This window comes from Sebastes umbrosus, chromosome 3 (genome assembly GCF_015220745.1).
Source record: "Sebastes umbrosus isolate fSebUmb1 chromosome 3, fSebUmb1.pri, whole genome shotgun sequence".
NCBI classification, from domain to species: domain Eukaryota; kingdom Metazoa; phylum Chordata; class Actinopteri; order Perciformes; family Sebastidae; genus Sebastes; species Sebastes umbrosus.
This window is the reverse complement of record NC_051271.1, coordinates 3553616-3565837: the sequence shown is the minus strand read 5'-3', so window position 1 is coordinate 3565837 and position 12222 is coordinate 3553616. Positions and strand designations below refer to the sequence as shown.

Sequence of the window (12222 nt, the reverse complement as noted above, 5' to 3'; positions counted from 1 at the left end):
ATGTGTAAAATGTGAGAGACTCCACACATAACATGTAATGTTAAATCTAACAGTTTTGTTCCTGTAGTGTGTGGAGAGCAGCGATTTGGCCAAAAAAGCAGCACAACACACACTAACAGATTCATTCATGAACAACTACAGTCCCCACAAAAAACAAAAAAACGTAAATCTGGCAGCATCTCTCGTGATTAAACGTGACTTTAGTGTAAACAAACATGGCGGACGACGGGCAGGTAGAATTAGCGATGTTAGTTTTCACTTTGTACTGAAAATTCACAAAGGATGGCTGGATGAAGTCATGGAGACGCGTTAAAGCTGAAGTAGGCGAGATAGGAACAAATGTGATTAAAAAAAGTTATTTTTATAAAACAGTCCCTATATCCTGACAGTAGTACATGAAACAGGTAACCTGAAAAAAATCATGTGCCTCTGTGTCCTCCGGTGTTCCTAACGGCATCTGCAAGATTTCACAGACCGGAAGAAAACAAGCAGTCAGAGCTGATCTGAGATCTGCTGTCCATCTGCCGTCTATGAGAGCCGGCTGTCGATCACTCGCGAACTCTGACCAAACGGTCAAACTAGGCAGCGCTGATCAAATATGAATCAATATTATGTTACGTTAATGCCTATTTCTCTCCTCAGATGTTCTCAGAATCATCTTGTAGTGCACGGTTTAGCTGTAAAATGAGAAAGTTTGTGACGCCGCCGCCATTGTGAAATCTGGTGAAGGAACGTCAAGTACGTCAAGCACCGGAGCACAGCCAATAGGAACGCTCTCTCAATGAAATGACCTGTGATAGGTCAAAGTCTCCCGTCACGGGCTAGATGTTGTAAAGCCTGAAAACAGAGCCATGAGGAGGAGCAGAAGTCTAGTTATCTCTCAGAACACTTGAATTACAATATGCTGAAAGGTTGTTGTGGAATTTTTGCCCAATGATGCCAAAAATATATACTGCCTACTGCAGCTTTAAATAAACACGTGTTGTTGCCACAAATCATGAAGTTGGTCCTCCATGTCTGAGCTCCTTACTACGACATTATGCTTCACGTTTTGCATGAGCTCATGAATTAGCCGCGGCTAATGTTTATGAACACATGGACTTTTGAAGCACTGAAAAAACACGTGTTGTCAGCCACGGCACGAATATGTTCAGATTTAGTTCCCAGCCTCGTCTGTGAGCCGGATCCTTTTTAGGAGGCCTCGGGGACGCAGATGCACGGGTCTGGGAAGACTTCCAGCTTTTGACAGTTTGTAGAGACAAACTTGTGTTTGCTAAAATGTTTTTTTTTTCAGTGTAATGTTTGTTATAATTTGTGCAGTATCGACGCCGTAGCCGTGACAGATACTGCTCATTTGTTTCACAGCGTGGCCCGTGTGTGAGGCTCCGTTACGCTGAACAAGCACCCTACAAATAAACTTGACCTTTTTCATGTTTACCGACTCCCTTGTAGTCTTTCTTTGGAATAATAGGTGATGAATCATGAGGGGGGTTGGTCTCTTGTCTTTTTGTGTCACATTTCTTGTGACTAACTGTTTCAGGCTTCGCATCAGGTTACAGTTAAGTCACTTTTTGTCAGACTCAGAGCTGTTCACTCATGTGAACAGGAACTCAGGTGCTCATTATTTGGCAGCAGTGATACAGTTCGGACTCACAATGGCCGACGACCTACTTGATTTTTTAACGAGTGTCGGCGCTCGTGCGGTAAGTCGGCAATGCCCCAGCTTGTTAGTTATACAGTAAATACAGCTGGATTTTTAACGCCTCATCCCTCACACGAGATCTTCAGCCTCCGTTTGCTCTGAGCAGCCAACAGCCGTCGCAGGGAGGGAGCCCAACAGAGCCACATATCAGGCTGCCTTTTTATCAAATATTGATATCAGCCTGTCAGCACATCCGACGTGACAGATGTTTCCGTCCCTGACAACAGAGGGGACTGTTCTATAAGGCAGGGCTATGAAGTCAGTGAGAGTAATACCGGGAGATTCATCACATCTGGAACAAAGCCTCTTCCAGGTCTTTATTTTTTTCTGGAAATTAGATTTTTTCTTTTTGCATTTTAGGGGTTTAAATTGTACAATTCAGCCAATTAGACTGTTGCCAGGCTATTAAATAGGCGTTATCAGTCGCTTTAAGCCCCACAGATGTGGATCAATAGGGGCCTACTACACCCACTAGCAGGTTTTCTACTAGCACTGCTAGCTACTGGCCGATAGCCGGTTGTTTGGGAACAGAGACGTTAATACATCCACCACGGTACAGGCTCACAGCACACAGCCCATAGGTGTATTATAAGATAATAAAAGTGATGAATTACAGCCAATACATCCATTATTACAGCCACATACAGCTAGCAGGAAGCTGGCAGAACCGGATATGTCATCTGAGCGTGCAGGGCGGTGCAGTCCCGTGGGTCTGATGCATGTTCATTATGCTGAGGAATTCAGCTGTTAGTTCATTTTAAAACTTTTAGGACAAAATGATTTAAATGATGGATATTTAAGTGTTCGTACTGGGAAGTTGATTTACCTAAAAAAAAAAAAATACAGACGTCTCTTTATATGTCCATGGACACAGACTCATTGGAGATTCGCCTCTTTGCTGCTATACTCTTTGACGGCTCTTTAGAAACCTATGGGTGATGTCAAGGAGACTACGTCCATATTTTATACAGTTAATGGTCAAAACCAAGACCAAGGCAGGGCTAGACTGAGTCAAGAAGACCAGACCACTCCTCAAATTGATCTGAAAGATCCACATTCCCATAAAAACACCCACAGAAAACAAATAAAAGATTCCTCTTCATCCACCTCTTTTATTGCCACATATACCGTATATGCGTGTTTATAAAGGTGTACCATGAGAAATGTCTTGATAAAATAATCAAAAGGCATTGCAGACGTGAAATTTATGTGTGGGAATGTACCTTTGTTTTCTATGAGCAAACGCAGTAATGATGTTAACAAATACATCAGACAATAAACAGGCAGTTTAGTGATATCCCCGCTGTTGAGGTCTTGAAATAAAATCCAGAGTCTCTCTTTGTCTGAGACCGAGAAAAGGCCGAGTAAAAATGCAGTTGATTCCGAGACAAGACCTTCAAAAAGTGGTCTCCAGACCGAGACCGATCTCGAGTACTCCACTAGTGGGGCTGGGTATCGTTATCAGTGTCTGTTACTCCAAGTTAGTTTGCAAAAACCTCCCGTGCTAGTAAACAAATAAAGTGTTTATTTACATATTTTTTTTGTAAACTGAGTAAAACTATTTCCAATGAGCAGAGAATCTGATCATCTCAAAGCCCGAATATAACACCAGCATCCTCGACAAGAGTAAATACTGACGGGAGAAAGTGAACACTTGAAACTTTAATGCTATAAAAACAAAGGTCAAATTTAAAACGATTATTGAAAACTGGCACAAAACAGCCAGCTTCTGTCTGGACGTATGAAACCCGAACTGCTCAAAACGCCCTAGGTCAGGAGGAAATGGGAAAACTCTGCCAGTTTTCAACATGAATCTCATTTTCCAAGATGTAGTGTGCACACACGCACACACACACACACACACATACATAGACGTCCAAATCCAGAATGTAAAATATCCAGCTTCTCAGATGACACTGGAGATATGGCATTATGGGGGGACTTTGATGGGAGTGCAGAGAAACTGAAGCGTTACTGTCGGCTACAGATTTCACCTCACCGAGCTTCACCTCGGATAAAATTCCAGAGTGACGAGACAGAAATGTGGAGCTGGAGACAAAACCGTCTGACTGAACTCAATCTATTAGTTCTATGAGACAAAATAACAAAATGCAAGGAGAGCTAATACGTGCACTATGTACTACATCTGTAGGATAAACACAACTATAGTGGGCTGGGGAAAAAAAATAATCTTTAGGAATTAATAAGGATGCATCAACATTTTGAGAAATACGCTCATTTGCTTTCTTGCTGAGAGTTAGATCAGAAGATCGATACCATTCTCATGTCTTATAAGGCTAACTTAGGTTAGCATTAAAGCTGGAAACAGGGGAAACAGCCACTATAGCACCTCAACACTACAGAAAGTTCACACCGCAGGGACAAATTATTCTGTTTTCTTTCTTGAGAATTAAAAGTTAAATTAAAAGTAGGTCTACTTAACATAAAAATGACATTGCAGTGTACTTATTATTTAGCTATTTTAATTTTTTTTAAGTCACTAAAATGCAGGAAATAAAGTTCCTGAAACTAAATACATCTGGGGATTCCCCCGCTTTGGTTTAAAAATCCTTCCCTATTTTTGAGGTCTCAAGGTTGGCACGTATGTCTGCATGAATGCAGAAAAACAAACGTCATCTCTTAATTCCAGTCTCAAGTTGCTCATCGGAATGCAAACAATGCTCGGCACATGGAAGAGGAAGTCTTGGATATCCGCTGGCGACACCAGAACCCCAGAATTATTGGCTGTTGTTGTCCCCAGAGGCTGAATCGTCTTCAGGCCGACAGCCGACGGGTTCTGAGACCGGACAGAGCCTGGCCGTTTCCAGTGTTGATGCTAACATGCTAAGCAAACTGCTAACCGACTCCAGCTTCATATCTAACAGACATATGAGAAGACTAGAAGTGCACTCGGAGTCCACCCCTCCAAAAAAGTTCATTCAGATCCATTGTTGACTTTTGGAGTAATCCTCCAAACGGACAAACCAACGCCGGTGAAAACATAACCTCCTTCCTCGGCCTTCGACCTTGGCGGAGGTAATAAATATACTCTTTGGTCCAACGCTCAGCAAGAAAGCTAAAAAATTGTGTATTCAATTCAATTCAAACAACTTTATTAATCCCTCTAGGGGCAATTGGTTTGGAGCAGCTTATACATAAAAACATAGATAAAACACAGTGACACACAACAACAACAACAACAACAACAACAACAATATATGTAAGCTAAAAATATAAAACAGGACCTAAAACGATAACTGATGTAAATTAAACTAATAAATAAACAGACTGAATAAGAACAATAGAAGGATCAGTCTAATAAGAGATAAAAGGATCTGTGATGGTAAAAGGATAAAAGTCCGTAAGAAGTACAACAACTGAGGAGCATTCAATAATGTGATTGCAGAGGCAATAAACGATTTAGAATAGCGGTTAGTTTTACAAACTGGTAAAAACATAACAACGTCCTGACGGCAACAGAGAAAATTCACTTGAAAGCACATGACCAGAAGATGCTAAAATATTCCCCCGATATGTCAAACTGTTCCTTTAACAAAATGCAACAAAAAAATAATCAAACATTTTGAACACGAACAGCAGACAGCTTTGTTGTTTATTCAAAGTAGATTATTGCGGATATAACTTCCTGTTTCAGATTTTGCAAGATATTAAAGGAAGGGAAAAAAAATACTTTCGGACATGTGTTTCTCTTCACCACTTCCTCTAACAAACAAGTCCCAAACTCTCATTACAGTTCCCAACACACAAGCTGCATGTAAAAAAAAGCTTAAGCTTCAGAGACAAAGCGTCAGACTTCATTACACTCACAGCAAGAATTTACAGACACTTGATGGAATAAAGATCACAGGGTTTCTCCTTCACTAGCAGAATAGTGGCAGACATGCTGTCACCCTCACCCACACACACACACATCTCAGTTAGTGAGCAGAGATGATAAAGTATTTACCTCTCAAATGTCTTCTACTCAGGTACTCCTCTGCAGTCCAAACATGGAGCAATACAGCCAGAGTCAACAGTCCAGTAAACCAGGTGAACCACACCCCGCTGCCAGGTGTCACTAATGAGCTGTACCATCAGAGGTGAGAAGAATCAGGTGAGTGTGGGCTGAACTCTCTCTCTCTCTCTGGTGACAAACAAAGCAGATGTGGTGCCTCATTGGTTGCGAGTACACCCAAAACACACCCACAGATATATGTATCTGCCGGGCCTGCAGAAAGAAACATGATAAGAAATGCATTCAGTGTCTTGCACAACATTTATTGCTCGGCATGGTGTTGAAGGAGCCGACAGGCTTCAGGTTACAGTAGTACGCTTGGTTAATCAACCACTGGGGTGCACTGCTGCCAAACGGAGACAGAACCTGAAGGCACTCAGGTTGCTACTTGAAGAGACTCAGTTACAGATGTGGAAATCTGGCTCCACATCGCCATCTGATGGACTGACGGAAATAAACAGCAAGACAGGTTTGAGGGGCAGCAACTGTGGGCTCAATGTGTAGGTTTGTTTGTCCGAGAAGAAGAAGAAGAAGAAGAAGAAGAAGAAGAAGAAGAAGAAGAAGAAGAAGAAGAAGAAGAAGAAGAAGAAGAAGAAGAAGCAAAAAAACAACAAAACACTTCAGTTTACAGGTCCGCAAATTTCATGGCAATTAGGTGATAATTAGCAAATAAGCTATTTGAAATTTCTTTGGAATTACTGCCCAAACATTTATGTCAAAATGTATCAAAAATGACATTATTATAAACATTATTTAATAATGATATGCTAAAATAGCATATGATGGTTAAAATAGGGCCCTTAGGCTTGAGACGCGGCTGTGCGCTGCTCTTCTTGTGTGACTTATTGTCTACACAAATGTAACCAGATAGCTAATGTCATGATTCAGGGAGTTTTTATAAAGAAATTTCAAATAAGTTATTTGCTAATTATTATATATCTGCCAGCAGACATGGAAATAAAGTATATCAATTAACTTTGTATTCTTTTCCTGGAAATGTATATATAATGTATATATAATACATTACCAGCTTTTGGGAAATAGCGGAATATAATTATTAAAGCTGCAGTAGGCAGTATATTTTTGGCATCATTGGGCATAAATCCATAATAACCTTTCAGCATATTGTAATTCAAGTGTTCTGAGAGATAACTAGACTTCTGCACCTCCTCATGGCTGTGTTTTCAGGCTTTACTAAATCTAACCCGTGACGGGAGACTTTGACCAATCACAGGTCATTTCATTGAGAGAGAGCGTTCCTATTGGCTGTGCTCTGGTCATGTGACCATAACTTGGCGTTTCTTCCTCGGATTCCGCCTCACAAACTTTCTTATCTTATAAATGTATTTATAAAGCACATTTAAAAACAACAACAGTGTACCAAAGTGCTGTACACATTTAAAACCAACAGGAATGTTAATGAAAATAATAAAAGCGTTAAGACCAATAGGAAAGGGAATAAAAGTGCGTTTTGAGGTTTGATTTAAAAACAGGCAGTGTGAGGGGCAGCCCAACATGTGGAGGCAAAGCCATTAACGTTTGACCTCGGGACAGTCAGAAGCAACCGGTCAGTGGATCTGAGTGTCCTTGTTAAAAGATGTGGTTTTAAAAGGTCTGAGAGATAAGTCGGAGCTTGCCCATTTAACGATTTATATGTTAATAATAAAATCTTAAAATCAGTCCTAAAAGGCATAAAGGGAGCCGGTGAAGAGAAACCAGAATAGGGGAGATGTGCTCACATTTACGTGCACCAGTTAAAAGACGAACAAGCTGCAGACGAGTCAAAGAGGCTTATTGGCTGACACCAACGTAAAGTGCATCACAATAATCAAGACGTGTGGTGATAGAAGCATGCAAAACTGAAGCCCGGATAAATATGATTTTATACAATATGATGCATTGATACAGAGTAAACTAACTCAACAGTAGATCAATTACTTCAAGTATCTTTAACCAGCTACAACATACAATACATGCACAGTAATACATTAATAATCCCATAATGCTGCATGATGGGGATTTTTACTTTTCTATCTTAAAGTACATTTTCCTGCTAATAATTCCGTATATGTACTTACGTAAAATGAATGCAGGACTTCAGTAGTGGAGTATGTTTGACTCGAGGCTACATTTACTTACAGTATTAAGAAGTATTAAGAATACTTCTCCGTCCTGTAACTCTGACACGCCACAACATGTTTGTCGAAACTCTCTTTGCAGGAACAGGAACAGGAACAGGAACTTGTTCTTTTAATAAACATATCTTGATAACGGTGTGAGCTGATAATATCACCACAGAATGTGATGTGATAACATGCCGTTTGCACATCTTGTTTCTTTCTTTCTTCATGTCTTTTAACACAGTATCGAACATGGCGGCGCCCCAAACTGACACTATCTTCACTACTCAGATTGACCTTTTGATTTTCTTCTTTATAAAGTCTATATTTATAAAGTTTTTTTTTTACTATTATTACACTATTGCACAAACAAGTTCATCAAGCTCCAGAATGAACGTTGTTATACTGTGCTGTATCACCAAGTCAAATTCATGTGTTCATTTGGCGAATAGAGCGATTGATTCTGTGAGATAATACTGTAATGCACACCACTTTTCTTTGTGTCGCGTTGCATGATGTTTTAATAGTGAAAGTGTTGAATGTTTCAGTCCTGGAACGAAGCCCGGGATCGTCAACATCCGTTTCCACGGAGACCATCCATCACAACGACACATGAGCACACACAGTCTGTTTCCAGAATACTCCAGCAAGGCACTACTGTATCTCTCCCAGCATGCATCAGATTGATATCATGATAATAATAACATAACATACACAGAGAATACAGAGCAAATGCATCATCTCCATCCATCAATGAGCTTACATAGACTTCCCCTATAAGGAGAGGGACGGACAGAGCTCGGTTCAACCTCTCATCACTCACCTTAGACTGTTTCATTTCCCTTCACTTTACAAGCAGCAATAAAGTTAATTGAACCCACTTCTCCAGAATCAGGCCACAGCCTACGCAGGAGGAAAACACCAATTACCCCCAAAAATGAGCAATTAGTAGCACGCCCTGTGTCTGCTTTGACACTAAACAACTGTGTGTTACATTAAAGCTCCGACTGATGATTTGACGGGTTTAATGTGAAATTATTTTTCTTCCATTTATTACTTTTTTTGTGTGCGTTTCTAATCAGCTCCCTGATTAAGCCAATTATAGAGTTTCATAACAGTGTGGAGTTAATTTAGGGAATGAGATTAACTCCTGGCTCCCAACAGGAAATAACACTGCATGATGACCAGTAGTACAGAGTAGTAAAACAAAAACATATAATTTCATAGAGAATCATTAAACTAGCTGAAAGCAGACGACGCACTCTCCAAGTCTAAAAGCTGAAAATGGATTTTCAAAGGAGAGACATCTCTGGTGTGTCAGCCTGCCTTTCATGGTAGAGGAGATGGAGATATGAGGTGATGATGTCTTACATTCATCATTCACAACACTAAGCTGACATTTTATCATTAAAGGAAATCGGCCTCGAAAGAGGAAGTAACAAAACAATAATTGAAGAAAAGAGAAGTGATGAAAATGCTTACGAACTGATTAATGGAAGTGATGAAAAATGTTGAATGATAAATCGTCAGTTGCTTTGATGAACTTGATTGGCATTTTATTTGAAACAGTGTTGTTCTGATAATCACCAGTCGAACATTCATCATTCACAACACCCAACTGACATTTTTATTGTTTACGGCACGCAATTTTTGTTACTTCCACCATATGAATTGTCATTTTGATTGACATTTTGGGCGGAAGTTACACAAACTGCGTTCTGTAAATGATAAATGTCAGTTGGGTTTATCGATCAATTGACAATTTATCATTCAACATTTTTCAGTCCAAATACATTTTCATCTCTTCCCTTTTCATCATTTTTTGTGACTTCCACCCTTGAGGCCTTTCCTTAAAGGCGAGATTGGAGCAAATATGATTAAAAAAAGTTATTTTTATAAAACGGTCACTATATCCTGACAGTAGTACATGAGACAGGTTATCTGAAAAAATGTGCCGTCATGTGTCCTCTGTGTCCTCCGGGGCTCCTAACGGCATCTGTAAGATTTCACAGACCGGAGGAAAACAACCAATCAGAGCGGATCTGGAGGCTGCCGTCTATGAGAGCCGGCTGTCAATCACTCGCCAAACTAGGCAGCGCTGATCGAATATGAATCAATAATCTGTTACTGTAATGTCTATTTATCTCCTCAGATGTTTTCAGAAACATCTTGTAGTGTACTGTTTAGCTGTAAAATGAGAAAGTTTGTGACCCGGCAGCCATGTTGAGATCAGTAGAGGAAATACCAAGCACCGCCCACCAGCCGGAGCACAGCCAATAGGAACGCTCTCTCATGAAATGACCTGTGATTGGCCAAAGTCTCCCGTCACGGGCTAGAAAAAGCCTGAAAACAGAGCCATGAGGAGGAGCAGAAGTCTAATTTTCTCTCAGAACACTTGAATTACAATATGCTGAAAGGTTATTATGGAATTTTTGGCCAATGATGCCAAAACTATATACTGCCTACTATATGTTTAAATGATAAATATCAATTTTGTGCTTTGAATGATGACTGTAAGATGATGAAAATGATGAAACATGGTTCTGTTTTCATCAAATCTGCTTTGGATTGACACTTTAGATCACCTCCATTATTAATTAATTTTGGTAATTCCATCCCTCATACAGAGATACAGATTTCTTTAACAACCTTAATACACCAGAGTGCCACACAGTCACAGCTGGCTCATTTGGATATCACTCACTGGTACCATGTGAAATATGTTTTCTCAACACCCTTCTTTCCGTCCTAGAAATAGTAATTCTGGAAAAGAGAAAATTAGTTTACAGTGAAGTGCAATGAGCATCAAAAACTGTTATGCAATAGTGGAATAGTTTTGGGTTTGAACATTTAAATTAACAAGTAGAAAACTTGAGATTATTTCAAAGCACCACATGGGACAGAAACACCACAGAGTGATGGTTTGGCTTTGACGGATGGCTCCATTTGCTGCAACAATCACTCAGCTCCTCCCGTAGACCCGTCCCACTCCCGCCCGTCACATGACGGTCGATTATGTTTTTACTTCACTGCGTTATGAACACAATCTGCCGGTGCTCGAGTCTCCACACTCCCCATCCATCAAAGTCGCGCTGCTGAGGTGTCAGAGAGGTCCTCTTCCATTCTTCTACGTTGTCATGTTGAAAAGAGCAGATCACACTTCAAGGACTCAAACACAGCAGCTGAGGTAGACTCTGGCTGAGAACAGCACATCCCACATCTCATTCTCTCCTCAGACTGCAGCTCGTCTTGCTTAAGCAGACACTAAATCTCTTCATTATTGATCCCTGAAAACATCCAGGTTCAGCTTTTTGGTGGTCAGACTTAAGTTTGTGTCTTATATAACTGGATTTATTGCCATCAAAATATTAAACCAAGGCCTTGAAATTGTATAATTTAAAAAAAATCTATTTGTACAGCATGATCATCCTTGCCTTCATACCTGGAAAAAACACTTTTTGCACAAAGCCCCCATACTCACTGTGACATCATTAGTTTTAAGGCAACATTATGCAATTATTTTACCTTAAAATATATAGAGCTTCAAATCATTTTGATGCTACACTGACTTGTAATAGGGAGAATGGTGCTTCTGTCAGTCTGCTCCCTGAATGCCTGTTCTTACACTTGGCTCACAACTTTGGGGTCTACGCTATTTGTTTTGCTATTTTTGGTCGCCTTGTCTCCTTTTGTAAAGATGACTCTAGAATCTCAACACTGTAATGCACAATCATGACATACACATCTTTTTTTTTAGGACAAACTGGGCTATCAGAATATGTAAGCTGCTGTGACGTCACATGAATTTATAAATAATTAAAATTACCATAAAGACGAGAGAAAAAATAAATAAATAACGGAAATTGAATCTCACGGACCTACAAGCTGCTACGATGGTGAACGCCGTGTTATTCAATTACGCACGTCCCGTGAGCTCCGCACTCTGGGCAAACATCCAGCACGGCCTCTGTTTCCTCAACAGACTGACCCGCTGCACCACGGGCTAAATCTTGCCTTCTGTGAGCTTTCGCTAACGGCTAGCGACTTTCAACACGGATAAATGGATAAATACTCACAGAAGGCTTTCATTGATGGATTTATTACTTTTCATGAAGTCTCTGAAAAAACCCTGTTGTTCCAAGCTGGATTACAAACCGTTTGAAAGGAATACGATCCGTCCCGACGCCTCGTTAGAAAGCCACGGTGTTGACGAAGCAGCTGCAAGTTAAAGTAAGTCTCTACACTGCAGCGTTCCTGTCTGATGCGACAGAATCGACCCCAGGGGGGTTAAAACACACCTTATGTGACCACCGGTCGCCACAGGTGACGTCATACCCGCTGAACGAGACCCTCCAGGTGTTGTTTGGTGAAAATCAAGACATCAA

At 40.4% G+C, this 12222-nt stretch overlaps 1 protein-coding gene across 3 annotated transcripts in view; it reads right to left on the bottom strand.

The window, feature by feature from the left end:
* The window catches only part of mgat3b (beta-1,4-mannosyl-glycoprotein 4-beta-N-acetylglucosaminyltransferase b), a 79956-nt gene extending 74100 nt beyond the window's left edge, over positions 1–5856 (bottom strand). For all 3 annotated transcript variants that reach the window (XM_037763658.1, XM_037763655.1, XM_037763659.1), the window contains exon 1: positions 5670–5856. The gene's annotated coding sequence lies outside the window, so the exon portion shown is untranslated. The remainder of the gene's footprint in view (positions 1–5669) is intronic.
* Positions 5857–12222: the final 6366 nt, after the last annotated feature.